At 27.0% G+C, this 21642-nt stretch overlaps 1 long non-coding RNA gene across 1 annotated transcript; it reads right to left on the reverse strand.

The window, feature by feature from the left end:
• Positions 1-3458: 3458 nt before the first annotated feature.
• On the reverse strand, positions 3459-5448 carry LOC107842017. The gene is made up of 3 exons (XR_001665564.2): positions 5380-5448; positions 4059-4146; positions 3459-3543 (listed from the first exon to the last, which is right to left on the reverse strand). It is a non-coding gene; the product is annotated as an uncharacterized LOC107842017 (long non-coding RNA).
• Positions 5449-21642: the final 16194 nt, after the last annotated feature.

Raw genomic sequence — 21642 nt, forward strand, 5'->3', positions numbered from 1 at the left:
AAGTTTGAAAGTTGAAAGTTATTGGTACAAAAGCGGTACATTGTTGGTTGGTTGCAGAAACAACATTTTGTTGAAGACAGTAGTGGAAAACTAAGACTGGCTCTTCTGAATTGAACTTTTGAAATGTCTTCTTCTTTGGGTATTGTGTTGTAACATCACCTTCAACATACGCGTATTACAGTTATTCCCCAGGTTAGCAACATATAATGTTCTTTTCTAGATAATATCAACCAAACAGCAGCACCCATTTTTCGCAATTAATGGTGTAATACCAAATGCCCTTCTCACATGAGAAAATAAGCCGTTTTGAGTTGCAGCCAAGGTAGTTTTAAGGAATTTTTCATCTATTGTTCCATTTTCTCGAGGAAGTTCTGTAAAAAAAAATATGTGTTTAGATCAGCATAGCCTAAAAATTCTCAAGTAATATACGAAACAACATGAGAAATTAGGAAAGGGGGGGTCCTATTCATCACAACAACAAGTCAACAAGACATTCATCAAAGCAATTAGTCAATGCGATACAACTAATCCAAAAGAATGGAACGACAAGTAAGCAAATAATATTATTGTTATTATGCAACTCTTTAGTGAAGTAGAAGAATAGGTGTTTGATAATTGCAAGACTACCCAAAATACCATTTTGCACACTAAGATAGTTTGGTTATTAATGGTAACAGATATCGTAGTTGCTCGAAGTTTCCAAATATGTTGTCGCAGCTGTGTTGGATCCTTTAAACCAGATAGAATATGATTATATTAATCATCTACACCATATCAACAGACAAACATACATGATACAAAAGTGTTTGATAATTGTAAAACTACTCAAAATATCATTTTGTACACTAAGATAATTTGGTTATTAATGATAACAGAGATCAAAGTTGCTCGGACTTTCCAAATATGTTACCGCAGCTGTGTTGGATCCTTCAAGCCAGATAGAATATGATTATATTAATCATCTATACCTATATCAACAGAGAAACATACATGATACAACACAAATATAAAATTCAATAGTACGACAGACTGTGCTGCCTGCACAAAAATTAGCTTCTGAGGTTGAGCAGTCTCAATTTCAGTACAGAATTTACAAATAAATGTTGGGTCGTGAGGTCATATTCTCAAGCAAAAATGCTAATTGGATCACAAAAAAGGGTCTATATTTCAAAGACACGGTTAGATATGTTCTATTATCCCTCTAAGCAATCTTGATTCTGGCATTCCCTATTTGATGAGAGTAGGCTAGTGAATCAAATGAAGAAAAGATTTTTTTCCCTTTTTAGGTTTAAGTAAGCGAAAAAAGAAAAAAAAAAAAGATCTTTCATATAACTTTTCACACTGCAATGAAAAGTCAGCATAATAGCTTACCTGTAACCCCCAATACGAATGTATGGAGTCCATGCTAATGTATTCTTAAGCACTAATTATTGAAACTACAAGAGTCTAAGTTGGTCATAAGGAAAGATGCTCTTATGCTCACAATTGTTTTATCTTAAGTTCTAAGTTAAGAATACCGAACATAGTAAAGTTACAATAATGTGTACAAATTGTAAATCAGACAGTCTAGGAATGTCTCTTAGCCTGTTTAACTATATTTGAATTTATTTTCATTGTTCTAAAACCAGACCTACTGCACAACAAGACCATATTTTCTTTATTTTTTGTATCATTTTTTATTGGAAATTGCAAAAGTGGTTCAAATAACATAAAAATAGAGAGAAAGGATTGTAAAAATAAGGAAAGGGAATGAAGAATCATTTTTTAATAGAGGAACTTTTGACTACTAATGCCACTGCCCTTTGAGAATAAACTGTGACTCTACTCTAATATCCTTTCTGATATTGTTATGACCTGAGTTGTGACTCAAGTAGCAAACATACATTTGACAGATGAATGGTAACATCATATAGTGTCGGATTCTCTAAAAGTAGTGCATTTTCAAAGGATCCGACATGGGTGCAGCAATATTTTTGAAGAATCCAAGCAACATAGTCAAATAGTTTCTTCCTTAGCCATAAGTTCTTTACCTTATATTTGGTTTAGCTAAGAGGAGATGTTAAGTTATTTATTTATCATCCAAATTTCCCCAACTGGAGAAGGTAAATTCATGTCTAATCTCTTCTCATGTCCATTTGGGAGAGGTACAAAAGGCTTAGTAAATTTGAAGATGCCCATCTATTAAGGCTGAGACTGTGCCCCATTTCAAAAAAGCCTGTTGATGGATTGGACCTAACTATAAAAAAATTATAAAGCTTTCCTACGGTAAGACTGTTGAATGTTTTTCTAAACAACCTTTCAAATTTTTTACAATGGAATCAGATACAAGCAACTCATGCAACCTCTTAAAGGAAATCCAAATGATCTTGTAGATTCATTTCTTTACAAGCTAAGGCTTGGAACCTTTTTATTCATTAACATCTTAGAAGATTTCACAAAACCTTTATCACTTAGTTTTTGACTTTTCATGAAATCTTAGCTGATAAATTAATAGTTGTTGTTATATCAGTAACATGCAAAATTACAATCACAAAGTCACCACCAACTACAAAGGAAAGCTTACTCTGAGATCCCTAAATCCAATCAAAGTGAATGACCTCGATTAAACTCTTTGTATTGGCAACTAATTTTGTTTTTTAATCAAAGCTATGTTAAGGGTCTATCGGGAACAGGCTCTCTACCTTGTAAGGTTAAGGTCTGCGTACACATTACCCTATCGGATTCCAATTAAGGGATTACACTGGAGATATTGTTGTTGTTGTTTTAAATCAAAGCTATACGAATCGACTTAAGTGTATCAATAGAGGTGCAACAACTCTACACAATGTTTTAACTAATTGCTCCAATCAGTTAACACATTAGCGATATATACTTCTTTCTTTATCTGAATCAATAAACGCGAAGACACTCAACATTATATTTCATAATAACTATGGTATTTATCATACCTAAAGAATTCAACAAAAAATTTAAGAAATCCATAAAGTAAACAATCATACAAGAAAAAAAAGATGGAAAAAAGAAATTCTCTTTAAGAAATCCACTAAGTTGATTAGTATTTAGTGTTAATCAACAGTAAAGGGTCCTTTTGTGAGTTATGCAAGATTTAGTTATTCATATGTATTCATATATTGATTATTTTGGATAATAAAACACAATACTTAGTGTGTTGAACTTTATACATAGTAGCTAAAATGTTATCAAACATGATATTAGTTGTGCAGGTCTCCAGGTGACCTAAGAGTTTCTCTATTGTATGGTGGACACAATATTATTGCTAGAAAGTTGATGAATCTATGTTGCTTGGACTCTTCAAAAATATCAATGGGTGTGTGTTGAATTCTTCAAAAATAGTATATTTTTGAAATATCTAACATGAGTGCGATATCAAAAATGAAGGGTTTGAGCAAAATTAGCAACATAATTCATGGTAGAAAGGTGAAATACATGATTTTTACCTCTTTAACGGTCGACAAGTTTAATGTTTGCTTGAACTCTCTAAATTATCGCTGGGACTTCCAAAAGTAGAGCATTTTGGAAGATCTGACATTGGTGTGACAAAGAACAATGGTACCTTAGCAAAGACTTATTAACCAATGTAAATCAAGATATGCAACAAGCAAAGGTTGTACTTAGAAACACCAATGAAACTCTTACAAATGGGATTGTTCAAAAAAGAAACAACAACATTCAGTCTTATTTCATAATTTAGGACAAAGTATCAACTCTTTTATTACTACTTTATTTCCATTTTTATCCTATTTGTCCAATTTATTCATTCAAGGTGAATTTTTTGTGCTTAGTGTCCATAGAGATTGTTAAGAGTTTTATTCTTCACAATTTATAAAACGAACCAACCTTCTGACTGAAGAATGAGAAATCTTATTGACGTAGTGACAATGATGCAGTGTGTCCTCTACAAATACTAATTTGCTACTTGTATAATAATTTCTCCTTTGTTTTTTATCCGACCAGCATGCATTATGTTTAATACATACACCAATTTGCAGTTTTCTTGTCAATTTATTACAGATAAGCCCATGACAGAGACAAGTTACCTGCTACAAGAAGAATTTCTCCAGAATTATCATAGACCTTTTCAACTATGTAAACAAGAAGTCCAAAACCGAGGTTATGCAGCCATACCTACAATAGTGGAGATTTCAATTACAAGAATAACATCAAGGATTAACCTATTACAACAGTCATTGAATTTATACAACAATAACAACAACAACAAATCCAGTGGTACGTAGTCCACATCATTACTTTCGAAAAAGTAGAGAGGATATTTTCTGATAGACTCCCAGCTCAGGAGCCATTGAATTGATGAACATGCAAAATAAATGATAGCTTAAATTGAATTTATTCAAGCAGAAAATAGGTTTGCAAGCAACATACAATAATGTATAAAATTAAATAAGAATCATTAAACGGATAGCAGGAGTTCAGACACAAATCAACATTCTTCTGCTTGTTACATTGCTTTCTTGAATAAATACATTTGCAACTTTTGAATAGCTAAATCATTGTGCTTAAGACATTCATTACACAGAAGGTTTCTATTTTTCTAAGTACTGAAATAACAGCTACATTTCAAGCAGTTTAAAAATAGGCATAAATATTTGAGTTGTGCTTGTAGAATAGTTACCTCCGTAGGAAAATGATGGTAATTTTTTTAGGAAAATAGTGATAGTGTGGGAACTCATACAAAACAACAACTGAGCTATTCATTGAAGTGGTATACTTATTAACTTTGGTACAGGAAAGAAATAATAATGACAACATACATTAAAGTATCATTTCTTCTAGACTATGTTTGTCTATGATATCGAGATACCCTTAAGAGGAGATACACAATTGTTAATTCTATACTGATTATGCCTTTTGACAGAGATTGAAATTGAAGTGGGATCGGTGAGAATAACAGAACACTAACATAAACTCTAGACATGAATTCACCAATAGAAATCAATATCACAACGGTAACATACATTTCATACATGAATTCACCAATACAAATTAAAAAAAAAAATTACCACAAGTTAAGAAAGCCAAAATCAATCAAAATCCCAATTTTTTTTTCTTACCAGAAGTTAGGAAATCGAAAATCGCAGAAGTTAAGGAAACCAAAATCAATCGAAATCCCTAATTTTTTTCTTAGTTAAAGTAAAGAAAGCAAAAATCAATCAAAATCTATTCACTAATAGAAATCAAAATGAAATAATTTACCAGAAGTTAAAGAAGCCAAAATCAATGGAAAACCTCAATTTCACAGCTATTCTCTTCAAATTTTTCCACGGCTATTTTTATCTTTTGTTACGAAAAAAAGAAAGTAAGAGGAATTCACTAATAGAAATGAAAAAAGTAATAACTTACCGAAAGTTAAAGAAGCCAAAATCAATGGAAAACCCCAATTTCACAGGTATTCTCTTTCAATTTTTTCACATCTATTTTGTTTTCTTAAGGAAAAGAGAAAGTAGATTTTTTTTGGTAAGCAATAAAAGGAAAAGTAAGTAAACAGGTGGAAACAATAGTGACCACATATATTCTGTATATGTGTATTACTCGTATACGACTCTTATACACTGGATAGAAAACTTAGGGAAAAACCTTCATTATAAGAGTAATTACGTAAAGGCCATTCATATAGGAAAAAATAGTAGTAACCCAACTTTTCACTTATATCTAATAGAAATATATATATATATATATATATATATATATATATATATATATATATAAAAAACCAAATTAAAAGCAAGACAAGAAATCAAGTGGCAAGATATTAAAAAGGCACGTGGCAATTTTTAGGATAAAACTTAATAGTTTTGTAATAAAAAATTTGAATTTAAAAATATTAAATATTTGAATCAAAAGATTAGAGTTATTTGAATTTGAAAATACTAGGCTTTTTTAAAAAAAAAATTATTATCGTAAATTAGGAAGCTAAAATTATCTTACTATTGATAAAATTATCTTTTTCAATGCCATAAAATATATTTAAATATTAAATAAAAGATACTACTACTACTAATAATAATAATAATAATAATATTTTTTTTATAAAAAAATGTAGTAGCAGCACTTCTAATTTTCAATAGTACCTGTAGTAGTGGTAATTGTAGTGGTGGGAATAATAATAACAATAATTATAATAATAATAATAATAATAATAATAATTATTATTATTATTATTATAATCTTTAAAAACATTGTAATAATAGTACACACATAGTAGTACTTTTATTTTTTCTATATAAAACAACATAATAATAGTAATTGTAGTGGTAGTGGTAATAATAATAGTTTAAGGTTTAAAAATTGAAGTTGATGGTATTAAATAATTTTTGAGATGGTTACAACTTTCTCTTTTATCCTATTACAGGACTTTCAAATTCAAAATAATCTTTTAAATGAGCTTTTTTGTAATCAAGAATTAAGATTAAGATAATAACAGAATGAAAGAAAAAGAGTTTAAAATTTGAATTTAATACTAGGAGTTCTATAGATGACTACAACTTCCTTACAGTATCATAATTATCGGAGTTTTAAACTTTGCAAAATACTTTATAAGAAGAGTTATGCTGATAAACACCAAGACAGATGAAATTAAAATACAGCCAAAATTATTGCAATTTTTTTTATCTAAAATAACATGTTAAAATTCAAAATTTTCAAATTGCAGCATAGAGATGATTATGAAACTCCTTGAATTTTATTCGGTTATTATTCAAATGGGTAACAAATTCAGGTTATTTCTTCTATCTACTCAAAAATTGTCAACACATATTTTTTCCCTTTTTTTTTTTGAATTTATAAAAATCGATAAAGTGGTCCATCTTCGTATGATATGTGAAACTTGATTTATATTCACACTGATTATATTCTCACAATTGTATAATTTATGCAAGAATTGAGTAATTTTATGGCAATTCTCTTCTATCAATTTATGTATATGCCATATGAAATAGTTTTTACATAATTTATATTACTTATACATTCATAAATTAAATAGTTATGTAGAAATATTGCATCAAATAATTTTTGTAATCGGCAAACTATGGCTACACATAATTACTTCATCAATGAACAACCATGTTTGAAGATATAATGAAAATTGATTATTCGCGTTATATAATCATGACACATTTTAAATCACGAAAGGTAACTTGCAATCTTTTTACATTAATTAATTATATTTATGCATATTTTTTGTTTATTAGTTTTGTAGATTTCTAATTGTAAGGTTAAATTGATATTGATTTTATTTCTACGTCTATATATATGCATAAATTCTGAAGTTTTATGAATATTCACTTCTATTTATTTGTTTACGTAGGATAAGAGTACGGATGGCAAAATTAGTCCGCCCAACCCGTCTATATTTTAATGGGTTGGGCTAGATTGATTTTGAAGATGGGCTGATTTGGGCTAACCCAAGTGAACCCATCACAAATCATCAACCCAAATGAACTCATAATGATGCCCAACTTTGACCCATAAAGATGTTTAATCCTAGTATTTATAATTTCACTTTTAATATTTTTAGTTACTTCAATTATATTCTGTTTTCGTCTTGAAATAATTGTAATAATAAATCAGTTTTCTAATGAAGAAAAATAATTTTTTTCTTACATCATCCCCCTACCCCTATCCCATAAAAAAATTAAATATTTTCCAAAATTTATTTTTTTAAGAAAAAATATTTTTCCCCACCCCGGAGCCCGACCAACCCCATCCCCCCTCCTCCACCCAAAAGATATTTTTTTAATTTATATTTTTAAGAAACTGAATTTTTTTCTTACACCATCGCACTACCCCGACCCTCACCTCCTTACTCCGACCCCTACCACCACCACCACCCCAACCAAGAAAAAAATATTTTTTTAAAAAAAATCAAAGTCTTTTTTCTCCAACCAACCCCTACCCTCGACCCTCCTCAAAAAAAAAGATTTTAATAAAAAATAAAATTCTTACTCGATCCCCTTACCTCCGGATACTTAAATACACCCCTTACCCCCACCCCCTAAAAAAATATTTAAAAAAAAAAACTTATTTTTTTATAAAAAATAAACTCTTTATTACCCCGCCCACTCCCCCTTCCCTACCCCAACCCATCCTCAGCCCCTCTCATAACAATTATTTTTTTTAATTTGCATTTTCAAAAAAAAAAATTAAAAAAATCTTGGCGTACTACTACCCTTACCCCTTACCCCTACCACCCCCTACCCCCCCTACCCCCAAAAAAAAATTAAATCTTTAAAATTTATTTTATAAAAAAAATATATTTTTCTCTTTTTCCACCTCTCTTATCTTATTCGTTATCATTATTTTGTATTAAATATATATATATACAAATGCTTTTATTAATTTTTTTTTTTAGTTTGCATATGTTATTTTTATGTGAAAATGATAATATAATAATATAAAGATAAAAAGAAAATAAAAAAGATCATTCCAACTTAAATTGTTACTAGAATGATAATTTGTTCAATAATGGGTTAAATTGCGCGGATTGAGCTATGACCAATTATTTAGCCTATCTTGGCCCAACCCATCTTAGCCCATCTATATTTTGGGTGGGGTTGGGCAATGATCCATTTGTTGTTTTAGCCCATTTTGACTCGCCCGACTCAACCCGTCCATTTACCACCCCTAGATATGAGATAACATGAAGATTTTTATATAGCTCATATATCTTGATACATTCATAAATTCAAATAGTTATATAGTAATATCACATTAGATATTTACAACAGTTAGTAAATTATGGCTACATAGAGTTACTTCATCAATTAACCATCAAATTGAAGATACAATAAAAGTTGATTGTTCGTTTTATGTAATTATGTAATATATCATATCGCAAGTGGTAACTTATATTCCTTTCAAAATTTGTGATTTATCTATGTACATACTTTTTTTAATATCATATGGTATTATAATCTGCGAATGTCTAATTTGTATGGTTGAATTGTTATTACAATTTTTTTCTCGAAATATGAAACAACCCATTTAAAGGAATTTATTTCATTGTACTAGATTAATGCACGTACCTCACACGTGTAACATTTAATTATTTAAAATTAAATGATTTTATCTATTGCAGAGATTTTTAGTGAAGTGTAAAAGTTCAACTCACTTTTCAAAGATCTTTCACATTTTAATATGATAATGTAAATATAAACATATATTTTTGTTTAAGCACACATATATATTTTACAACCAGAAGTTTCAAGTGGTTGATAGATCATCAATTTTGTGTTTGTCATGCAATCAGTGGCGGAACCAGGATTTTCAGTAAGGGGTTCACAAGTGAACATACGAACTAACCGAATAAGGTTCGACATCTACTATATATACATAAAAAAATAATTTTAATCATGCATATATGGTATAATTTTTCGTCGAAAGAGGTTCATATCATACATGTAGCTCCACCCCTGTATGCAATACCTCTTTTTCTTGCTGGCAGAGGCTAAGAGAGACGCATCAATTTGGATAATATTTGTGGTACAATTATTTTTTTCTATATTTAAAATCTTTCCTCGTTTCTAATATTTAAATTTTTATAAAATCATTGATTACATTCTTATTACATACTTAAAACTTTTAAAATTTGATATTTCTTAAATTTTTCTTATTCTTATGCTTTTATATTTATTTCTAGATTTTTCAAATCTTTTTAAAATCAAATTTAGTTAATTTAGAATTCTTAAACTAATGGAAACAATATTAGTTGTCATTAGTTCTGATGACTTCTAATAAGGAAAGATTTTGCCATAAATATATTGTATTAGTTTTTAATTGATGACTTATAATAAGAAAAAGTTTTATCATAAATATATTTTCTTAGTTTTTTAATCTTAAATATTAGGAAAAAAAATATTGAAAAGACGATTTTGTCTAAAGAAAAAATGTTTAATAAAGGACAAAAAGATCAAACAATATTTCTAAGGTCCTTCACACCTTTAATATATTATAGATATATTGTTAGCTTTTTTGAAATTTTATGAGAACTTTCACTCTGAAAGTTAAGGTAAACTTTCTCAAATTGGTAAGGGGGAGGGGGAGAGGCAGGGTGGTGGGGGAAGGGATAGGTGGGGTTAAGAATATTTTAATTTTTTTTTATTCAAAGAGGGAGAGTTGGGGAGTAGGGGCGGTGGGATAAGATTTATTTTCTTCTTTTCTTAAAAAAAAAAAAAAAAAAAACTTAAACTACTTTTGTCAGATTGGGGGTGAGGTGGGGGCACTTAGAGGTTGGGGTGGATATGGAATTTGATGGGATGGTCAGATGAATGATTTGAGAGTGATATGAGATTTTAAATTAAATCAATTTATAAAATGTAATAATAAGTACAAATAAAATACTTAAAGATATTGATGATAAAATTAAACAATGAAAAAATTGTGAAAAAGGAACAAAATTATAAACGTTAAACGAAAATATAAATTTTATGTTAGTTTTAAAATTGAGAATAGTGAAATTTATTTAAAATTAAGTACTTTCAGTGTTTGAAATTTAAAAATTGAAAGATAAAACTTTTTTAAACAAGAGAAATTAGCTAATTGTAATTTCACTATTACGATTATGTTTAATATTTCATAATAAATTTAAAATATGTTAACGTGTTATTTTAATTTTTTTATTTTAAAAAACATAATAATAATAGTAGTGGTAGTAATAATAATAATACTAGCTTAATATTTAAAATTTGAATTTGATAGTATTAAATAATTTTTGAGATGGTTATAACTTCCACACTTTATCCTATTGTAGGACTTTTTCAAATTTAAAATAATCTTTAGAATAATTTTTTAATCAAAATTTAAGATTAAAATAATAACAAATGAAAGATAAAGGATTTAAAATTTGAATTTAATACTTATTGTTTTATAGATGACTACAGCTTCCTCATGATATCATAATTCTAAGAGTTTTAAACTTCACAAATATTTTATTAAAAAACAAAGACAAACGAAATCAAAATTCTTTTAAAATTATTTCAATTTTTTTTTGGTCTGAGATAACATGTTAATATTCAAAAATTTCAAATTATAGCATAGAGATTGATGGTGAAACTTCTTAAATTTTATTTAGTTATCATTCAAATGGGTAACAAATAATTCAGGTTATTTCTCATATCTTCTTTGAAATTGTCAACACATATTTTTCTCTTCTTTTTTTGAATTTATAAAACCTATAAAGTGATCCTTTTTTCATATGATATGTGAAATCTGATTTACATTCACACTAATTACGTTCTCACAATTGTTTAATTTATGCAGGAGTCACATAATTTTATGGTAGTCACTTCTATCAATTTATGTATATGACATAAGAAATAGTTTTTACATAGTTTATATTACTTGATATATTCATAAACTAAATAGTTATATAACAATATTCCATTAAATAGTTTTTGCAATCGACAAACTATGACTACACATAATTACTTCATCAGTGAAAAATCATGTTTGGAGATATAATGAAAATTGATTATTCACGTTATGTAATTATGGCATATTCTAGATCAAAAGAGATAACTTGCAATTTTTTTAAGTTAATTATTTATGCATGTGTATAATTTTTTTTGTTTAATAGTTATGTAGCTAATTGCAAGGTTAGAATTGATATTGATTTTATTTCTACATCTATATATATGTGCATATTTTTTATTTAATAGTGTACGATTTTATGATCTGCAAATGCCTAATTGCATGATTGAATTATTATTATAGAAGGTTAGTGCATGTGGGAGGGTTGGGGTAGGGGTGCATTTGGTACGTTAGTGTAGGGTATTATTGTGTGGGTGTCTTAGTTCTGTTGTGCCATCTTGTTTCATGCTTTTATTATGAATTTGTTTATTATTCTTTGTCTTGAGCCGAGGGTCTATCAGAAACAGTTTTGCTACTTCTCCAGATGTAGTGGTATGGACTACGTACATCTTACCTCCCCCCCCCAAACCCCACTGTGTGGGAACACACTGGGTTTGTTGTTGTTGTTTTCTCAAAATATTAAACAACCTATTTGAAAGAATTTATTTCATTGTATATATTGATAGATTCTTTGATATTCTATGAAAACTTTCACTCTGAAAATTAATGTAAACTTTCTCAAATATGTGGAGAGGGGTGGGTGGGTGGTGGTGGATCAAGGATAGATGGGGTTAATATATATTTTTTTTAAATAAATTTTAATTTTGTTTAACTAGGAGAGGGAAGGTGAAAATCACTTTCACCCCCCAACTTTGATTAAAAAATCAAACTCCCCCCTCAACATTGAACAATAATCATACTCCCCCTTTATCCCATGCAATGTCCATTTTGTCCTTGTAATTTTAATCCTATATTTATGTAATTTCTTTTTATATTATATGTAATGAATATTTTTTTAACATGGATATTTGTAGCATTTTATTTAACTTTATTGACTTTATAAGCAAATTAATGGGTTTTTTTTATAAATTTATCACAAAATTCAATGTTATTTTTTAAGATCGTTATTTAGTATTATATGTATTAAAGAGTCGTTTGGTGTGAGGTATAATTATAATAATTCAGAGATAAAGTTCATGATTATTTATCCTGTGTTTAATTAGATGTATTAGGTAGTCTCAAAATCATTTATCGCACCATTTATACCACAGTGATGAGATAAGTTATCACACATACATATTAGTACAACTTATTTTGTGATAACTAATTTCGGAATAACTTGTTTCCAAACAACTCACCCCTAAGTGTGTATATACTTATGTATGTATATGTATGTGCGTATATTTTTGCATTTTACCACTTTCTTACTAAATTCGTTTCATATTACTTAACTTTTTATTGATATAACACAATCTTTTAAAAAATGTTACTTAGAGGTATATTTTGCTAAATTAACCTTATTAATGATAATTTGAAACTTTAAATTTATCTATACTGTTACTTTATATAGTTATTTAACACTAAAGGGCAGAAAAAAACATCATACAATTCTCTTGATTTCACAAATTGAGTAGATAACTTAAAACATTTATTTTTAGTATGAGAATTAAGTGATAAAAAATGATATTATCTATTGTCTATATCAGTAAATAAGTTATGATTGTCATTAATAGAGCATTACATATTTTATAATTTATATAAATAAATATAAATCTTTAAAATTTAACCTTATTTTTATTCGAGAAAAATATCTAGTACCCCCGAACTATGACCAAATTTGCTATGACACACGTCAACTTCACGGGGGTTCTATTACCCCTTAAACTAAATTTTAGCATATTTTTGTCAATCTTTTTAGCTAACGTAATACCTTTTGTCAATCATTTTAGATAACGTGACACCTTTGATGTGGGCTCCATTTCATGTAATAAAGGTGTCACATTAGCACAAAAAATGATAAAAATACGCTAAATTTGAGTTCAGAGGATAGTAGTACGGGGCTTTGGGCTCTAGGTGACAAAAGAGTTTTAAAATGAAGCGTGGATGACACAAGTCTTAATAATTGAGTGGAGGTGACAATTACTTTATTAAGGATTAAAAAAGTAAGAAAAGTTTGAAAATAACCCACAAGTTTTTTAATTTACACTTTGATCCAATATAAAATCTAATATAACTAGAAATTGGGGGGGGGGAGGGGGAAGACACGTTTCTCTCTCTTCTCATTTATTGAAGTTTTCTCTCTCTTCGTGATTTTTGTTGTTCATTGTTGTTGTTGTTGCTGCTTTATTCATCATCTTCTTCTTCATTATCATCATCTTGTTCTTCATTATCATCTCTTCTTGTTCATCATCATCATCTTCTTATTGTTGAACATTGTTGTTACCGCTACTATTGCTACTTGATCAAATTTTTTTAGGTCAAATTTTATTCGTATATCACTTGAAATTACTTATAAGTGATTTTAGTAAGTAAAATTATAATTTTTAGTTGAATTTCTCATCTGAGTATATCTGCTATTGCTGTTTTTTCAATAGTAGATGAAACTTGTAACGTGAATCCAACAGATGAGTAATCTGTTGCACAAATGAGTAATCTGTTGCAACATATTGACTAATCTGTTGCAACATATTGACTAATCTGTTGCAACATATTGATTAATCAGTTGTAACATATTGACTAATCTGTTGCAACATATGAGTAATCTGTTGCAACATATATGACTAATCTGTTGCAACAGATTACCCATCTGTTGGATTTGTATTATAGTGTTGTAACATGAATCAACATATGGGTCATCTGTCACAACAGAATAGTCATATGTTGCAACAAATTACTCACTTGTTGCAATAAATGACTCATATATTGGATTCATATTGCAGGTTCTATCCATTGTAGCAGTAACAAATATACCAAATAAAAAATTCAACAAAAATCATAATTATACTTACAAAATCACCTATGAAGTAATGTCCAAGTGATATACGAACAAAATTTGACCTACAAAAATTCTAAAAATTTCAACAAGGGCACAACGAATAAGTGAAACACATAAAAAATTTCATGAAACAGGTAAAGAAGACAAAAATAGTGTATCATACATCAAATGCAAAAGGATCGAGGGGACTAGCGTTTGAGTTTTATCTATTTGATAATTTTCAACAGATGAATCATCTGTTACAATATATTAGTCATCTGTTGATTTCAATTAAGCAATTATTAGTAATAACTAAATTGATTTAGCTAAAATTAAAGACAAGTCTTTAAAACAATGGGACAAATATTTGAGTTCTCCTAAAAATGTTTGAGTTCCCTAGTATTTTAATTATTTTTTAATAGATCACCTATTTGTTGCAACAAGTTAGTTATCCGTTGCAATAAATACTTATAATAGGTTAGTCATTTGTTGATTCAAATTAAGCAATTATTAATAATAATTAAATTGATTTAACTAAAATTGAAGACAAGACCTTAGACAATGGGGAAAACATTTGAGTTCTCCTAAAAACATTTGAGCTTTAGTAATTTAAATTATTTTTCAACACATATTTTGTCTATTTAGTAATTTCCAACAGATGAGTCATATGTTGCAACAACTTAGTCATCTGTTGCAACAGATGTCTATATCTATTTGATAATTTTCAATAGATGAATTAGTTGTTGCAACAAGTGAATCATTTGTTGCAACAGATGCCTATATCTGTTTGGTCATTTTCAACAGATATTTTTACTTGTTTGGTCATTTCCAACAGATTACTCATCTGTTATAACATGTTAGTCATCTATTGATTCACATTAAGTCATTATTAGTAATAACTAAATTGATTACTAAAATAAAATATGAATTAATATGTTCAATTACAGTTTCAATTAATCTCATGGTAATTACACGATCAACTAAGTATGTTCATCCTGAGTAGAGTGATCAATTGACCAATTTTATTTGAAATGATTCAAACTAAGTCACCATTAGAAATAACTATATTGATTTAACTATACTAAAGATGAATTAGTACGTTCAATTACAATTTTGATTAATTACATAGTAATTACCTGATCAATTAAGTGTTTCGTACTGAGTAGAATGATTAATTGACAAATTTTATGTGAAATAATTCAAATTAAACCATTATTAGAAATAACTAAATTGATTAAACTAAAATTAAAGATGAATTAGTAAGTTCAATTACGATTTCAATTAATCTCAGTAATTAAATGATCAATTAAGTGTTTCATCCTTAGTAGAATAATTAATTGATCAATTTTATTTTAAATGATTCAAATTAAGTCATTATTAGTAATAACTATGTTGATTTAACTAAAATTAAACATGAATTAATGAGTTCACTTACAATTTCAATTAATATCATCGTAATTATATGATTAACTAAGTATATTCGTCCTGAGTAAAGTGATCAATCTACCAATTTTATTTGAAATAATTCAAATTAATATATTATTAGTAATAACTAAATTGATTTAACTAAAATTAAAGATAAAATTACAATTTCAATTAATCTCATAGTAATTAAATTCTCAACTAAGTGTATTCATCATGATTAGAGTGATCAATTGACCAATTTTATTTGAAATGAATCAAATTAAGCCATTATTCGTAATAACTAAATTGATATAACTAAAATTAAAGATGAATTGATAAGTTCACTTACAATTTCAATTAATCTCATAGTAATTACATGATCAACTATATGAATTCGTCTCGAGGAGAGTGATCAATCGATCAATTTTATTTCAAATGATTCAAATTAAGTCATTATTAGTAATAAATAAATTGATTTTGACTAAATTAAAGATGAATTGATAAGTCCACTTACAAATTCAATTAATGTATTCGTCCTTAATAGAATGATCACTTGATAAATTTTATTTAAAATGATTCAAATTAAACAATTATTAGTAATAACTAAATTGATTTAACTAAAATTAAAGACAAGACCTTAGACAAGGGGACAAATATTTGAGTTATCTTAAAAATATCTGAACTTTAGTATTTTAAATTATTTTCCAACATATATCCTATATGTTTGATAATTTTCAACAGATGAGTCATCTGTTGCAATAAATTAGTCATCTATTGCAATAAATGTCTATATTTGTTTGATAATTTTCAATAGATGAGTCATTTATTGCAACAGGTTAGTCATCTGTTGCAACATATGTCTATATTTGTTTGATCATTTCCAACAGATTTCTTTATCTGTTTAGTCATTTTCAACAGATTACTCATCTTTTGCCATATGTTAGTCATTTATTGATTCATATTAATCCATTATATTAGTAATAACTAAATTTATTTAACTAAAATTAAACATAAATTAATAAATTCAATTACAGTTTCAATTAATCTCATGGTAATTACATTATCAACTAAGTATGTTCGTCCTGAGTAGATTGATCAATTAACCAATTTTATTTGAAATGATTAAAACCAAACCATAATTAGAAATAACTATATTGATTTAACTAAAATTAAATATGAATTAGTAAGTCGACTTACAATTTCAATTAATTTTATAGTAATTACATGATCAATTAAGTGTTTCGTCTTAAGTAGAATGATCAATTTTATTTGAAATAATTAAAATCAAGCAATTATTAGTAATAATTAAATTAATTTAACTAAAATTAAAGATGAATTGATAATTTTAATTACGATTTCAATTAATCTCATAGTTAGTAATTACATGTTCATCTAAGTGTATTCGTCTTGAGTAAAGTGTTAATTGCTCAATTTTATTTGAAATGATTCAAATTAAGATATTATTAGTAATAACTACATTGATATAACTAAAATTAAAGATGAATTGATAAGTTCAATTACGATTTCAATTATTCTCATATTAATTACACGATCATCTTAGTGTGTTCGTTCTGAGTAGAGTGATCAATTAACTAATTTTATTTGAAATGATTCAAATTAAGCAATTATTAGTAATAGCCAAATTGATTTAATAATTATAATTTCAACTAATTTCATAGTAATTACATAATTAGTTAAGTGTATAACCTATTGCAATAGATTTAATCTGTTGAAACAGATGAATCATTTGTTGAAAATTATCAAACAGATATATACATATGTTGCAATAGATTAGTCATCTATTGTAACAAATGTCTTTATATGTTGGTCATTTTCAACAGATGACCAATCTGTTGCAACATATGACTTTATCTATTTGTTATTTCCAACAGATTACTAATCTGTTACAATAGGTGACTAATCTGTTGCAACAGATGTCTTTGCCAGTTTGGTCATTTTCAACAGATTACTCATCTTTTGCAACATCTTGGTCATCTATTGATTCATATTAAGCCATTATACTAGTAATAATTAAATTGATTTAACTAGTATTAATAAGTTCAATTACTGTTTCAATTAATCTCGTGGTAATTACATGATCAACTAAGTGTGTTCGTCCTGAGTAGAGTGATCAATTGACCAATTTTATTTGAAATGATTCAAACCAAGCCATAATTAGAAATAACTATATTGATTTAACCAAAATTGAAGATGAATTAGTAAGTTCACTTATAATTTCAATTAATTTTATAGTAATTACATGATCAACTAATTGTTTCGTCTTAAGTAGAATGATCAATTGATCAATTTAATTTGAAATAATTAAAATTAAGTAATTATTAGTAATAATTAAACTGATTTAACTAAAATTAAAGATGAATTGATAAGGTAATTACGATATCAATTAATCTCATAGTAATTACATGTTCATCTAAGTGTATTCGTCTTGAGTAAAGTGTTACTTGACCAATTTCATTTGAAATAATTCAAATTAAGACATTATTAGTAATAAAAATATTGATTTAACTAAAATTAAAGATGAATTGATAAGTTCAATTACGATTTCAATTAACATGTTGCAATAGATGAATAATTTGTTGAAAAAGACCAAACAGTTAAAGACATTTGTTGAAAATAACCAAACATATATAGATATTTGTTGCAACACATGACTAACCTGTTACAATAGCTAACTCATCTATTGAAAATTATCCAACAAATATAGACATCGTTGCAACAGATGACTAAATTGTTGCAACATATGACTCATCTATTGAAAATTATTAAATAAACAAGACATATGTGAACTCAAAATCAAAATGAGCCACAGAATTTAAAAAGTGACCAAAATAGGTCACCTATTTAAAAAGTTACCAAAATAGGCTAAACGTAATAATTTATTACGTTTTTTATTTTTTTCTTAACGATCAACTAATGGAGTTGAATTTTACAAAAAAGGGTAAGAAATTCTTACGTTTTATGAAAAAAAATATAAAATGTAAGAATTTCTTACATTTTACACGATGACCGTGAATTATCAAATCAATTAAAAAGATACTAAAAAACGAGTTGTTCAACATAACAAAAAGTTACGTTCTTAACTTTTTTTATAGCAGTGGTCCCCCACCCACAATTCCTTTTTTCACAAATGTCTCATCAATTCGACTTTTTCCTCTTTTTACATATGATAATTATGAATTTTTTGATTAGTTAAATTTATTTATATTTTACATGTATATGTAGTTCAAATAATTTATTTTTTCCTCTATGTAATAAGTTTTTATGTTTACATAAAAAAAATAAAAAATAGAAGTATCAATTATCTCATTAACTTAAAAATTTTCTTATATTTATTTTATATCAAAAAATAATCACTTCTATCCTTAATTATCCGATTTCTTTCTAAAAAAAATTATACTTTTGAGTTTTCCTCTACTCAAAAATAGTGAAATGTTGAATTATCGTCGATCAAATATACTACTATATACAAGAATTATATTTTTTTTCTGGGTTAAAAATATGAAATAAATTTTTTCGGATAGTAATTCATCATAGTTTTCAATTAGTGTTTCGATTAGGATATTGAAGAGACTCACATGCACAAATATGTTTCATATTATAATTAATGGAGTAAAAAATTATAATTTAATTTAGGAACACTCCTAAATTAATATAAAAAAATATATATTTTTTAGGAACACTCCTAAAAAAATATAATTCTTGTATATAGTAGCATATTTGATCGATGATAATTCAACATTTCACTATTTTGGAGTAGAAGAAAACTCAAAAGTATAATATTTTTAAAGAGAAATCTGATAATTAAGAATAAAAGTAATTATATTTTGATATAAAATAAATATAAGAAAATTGTTAAGTTAATGAGGTAATTGATACTTCTTTTTTAAATTTTTTTTATGTAAAACCTAAAAATAATTTTTTTGAACTACATGTAAAATATAAATAAATTTAACTAATAAAAAAAATCATAATTATCATATGTAAAAGAGGAAAAAGTAGAAGTGATGAGACATTTGTGAAAAAAGGAATTGTGGATGGGGCACCACTGCTATAAAAAATTTAAGAACGTAACTTTTTTGTTACGTTGAACAACTCTTTTTTTAGTACGTTTTTAATTGATTTGACAATTTATTGTATTTTTTCCTCGGTTATCGTGTAAAACGTAAGAAATTCTTACGTTTTTTTTTTATAAGACGTAAGAATTTCTTACGTTTTATAAAAAAGATGTAAAAAGTAAGAAATTCTTGCGTTTTTGTATAAGTCAACTCCGTTAGTTGACCGTTAAAAAAAGTAGAAAACAAAATAAATTATTACGTTTAGCCTATTTTGATAACTTTTTAAATAGGTGGCCTATTTTTGTCACTTTTTAAATTCTGTGGCTCATTTTGGTTCCGAGTTCAATATATGTTGAAAAGCAATTTAAAATACTAAAGCTCAAATGTTTTTAGGAGAACTCAAACATTTGTCCCCTTGTCTAAGGTCTTCTATTAAAGACTTGTCTTCAATTTTAATTAAATTAATTTAGTTATTATTAATAATTGCTTAATTTGAATAAACAAATGACTAACCTGTTATAAACATCTGTTGCAATAGATGACTAACTTGTTGCAACATGTTGTAAAATGATTAAAATACTAGGAAACTCAAATATTTTTAGGAGAACACAAATATTTGTCCCATTATCGTAGAGGCGTCTTTAATTTTAGTTAAATTAATTTACTTATTACTAATAATTGCTTAATTTGAATCAACATGTTGCATCAGATGATTCATCTGTTGGAAATTATCAAACAGATAGAAAATCTGTTGTAACAGATGGGTTAACTATTAGAAAACAATTAAAATATTAGGGAATTTAAACGTTTTTAAGAGAACTCAATGTTTGTCCCCTTGATCCTTTCGCATTTGATGTATGGTATATTATTTTTGTTTTCTTTATCTGTTTTATGAAAATTTTCATGTGTTTTACTTTTTCGTTGTGCCCCTGTTGAAATTTTTTTAAAAAAATTTAGGTCAAATTTTGTTCGTATATCACTTGGACATTACTTCATAGCTTATTTTGTAAGTAAAATTATAATTTTTGTTGAATTTCTTATTTGGTGTATCTGCTACTGCTACAATGGATAAAACTTGCAACATGAATCCAACATATGATTCATCTATTGCAACAAGTGAGTAATCTGTTGTAATATATGACTAATCTGTTACAATAGATGACCCATATATTGGATTCATATTACAACACTATAAAACAAATCGATCAGATGAGTAATTTGTTGCAACAAATTAGTCATATATGTTGCAACAGATTACTCATTTGTTGCAACAAATTATTCATATATGTTGCAATAAATTACTCATTTGTTGCAATAAATTAGTCATATATGTTGCAACAGATTAGTCATATATATTGTAACAGATTACTCATTTGTTGCAACAAATTAGTCATATATGTTGCAACAGATTAGTCATATATGTTGCAACAGATTACTTGTTTGTTGCAACAGATTAGCCATATATGTTGCAAAAGATTACTAATCTGCGCAACATATTAGTCAAATATGTTGCAACAGATTACTAATCTGTGTAACAAATTAGTCATATATATTGCAACAAATACTCATTTGTTGAATTCACGTTATATGTTTTATCAATTATTAGAAAACAGCAGTAGCAGATACATTCAGATAAGAAATTCAATTAAAAAATAACAAACATTAAAAAAATAACAAAAAAATACAAAAATAACAAACACCAACAAATCAAGTTTTTCATTTTTGTCATAACTTAAAAGCCCTAATTTTTTACTTGTAAAAATCGAAAAGAAACGATGAAGAACTCGAAGTTGTTGTCGCCGGAGA

This window comes from Capsicum annuum, chromosome 9, assembly GCF_002878395.1.
Source record: "Capsicum annuum cultivar UCD-10X-F1 chromosome 9, UCD10Xv1.1, whole genome shotgun sequence".
Lineage (NCBI taxonomy): Eukaryota > Viridiplantae > Streptophyta > Magnoliopsida > Solanales > Solanaceae > Capsicum > Capsicum annuum.